The sequence below is a fragment of the Gavialis gangeticus genome, unplaced genomic scaffold (genome assembly GCF_001723915.1).
Source record: "Gavialis gangeticus isolate Ggan-Ray unplaced genomic scaffold, GavGan_comp1, whole genome shotgun sequence".
Taxonomy (NCBI): domain Eukaryota; kingdom Metazoa; phylum Chordata; order Crocodylia; family Gavialidae; genus Gavialis; species Gavialis gangeticus.
Window position 1 is genome coordinate 102,162,429 of NW_017729031.1, and position 440 is coordinate 102,162,868.

Consider the following 440-nt stretch of genomic DNA (forward strand, 5'->3'; position numbering starts at 1 on the left):
GAGCCGCTCTGTGCTGTTATGTCCTCTCAGTGCCTGTAGTGGTGCTGTAGGAGGCTGCGGGCTCTCTTCTTGAGCGGCCCCGGCAGCCCTGCCTTCTTCGCCGGAGCCTGTATTCAGGGATTCCCCTCCGTAATCACCTCCCCGCGCCGCACTTTGTAGTTTGAAAATAATAAAGGAGCCCCCCAAAGCCGCCTCCCCGCCGCCCGCGGGATCTCCTCAGAGCCAGGGGGGCAGCAGCGCCTCAGCGCAGCGCAGCGCCCGAGCCCTTTCCCCGTCCCTCCGCCGGGGAGGGCACTCCGAGCTGTCAGCCCAACAGAGGGAACGGGGGGAGACGAGAGGAGGAGGAGGAAAAAAAAAGCAGCTGGGAAGGTAAGGCAGGCCCGGCCTGCGGCCCCGGGCTCGCGTAGCGCAGCAGGCGGCGCGCGGGGCGCAGGGCGGGC

The 440-nt window shown here is 67.7% G+C and overlaps 1 protein-coding gene across 1 annotated transcript in view; it reads left to right on the forward strand.

Annotated features, from left to right (window-relative positions):
* The first annotated feature begins 100 nt into the window (after positions 1-100).
* INO80D (INO80 complex subunit D) overlaps positions 101-440 on the forward strand; it is a 59,035-nt gene continuing 58,695 nt past the window's right edge. Inside the window, exon 1 of the mRNA XM_019523475.1 lies at positions 101-369. The gene's annotated coding sequence lies outside the window, so the exon portion shown is untranslated. The remainder of the gene's footprint in view (positions 370-440) is intronic.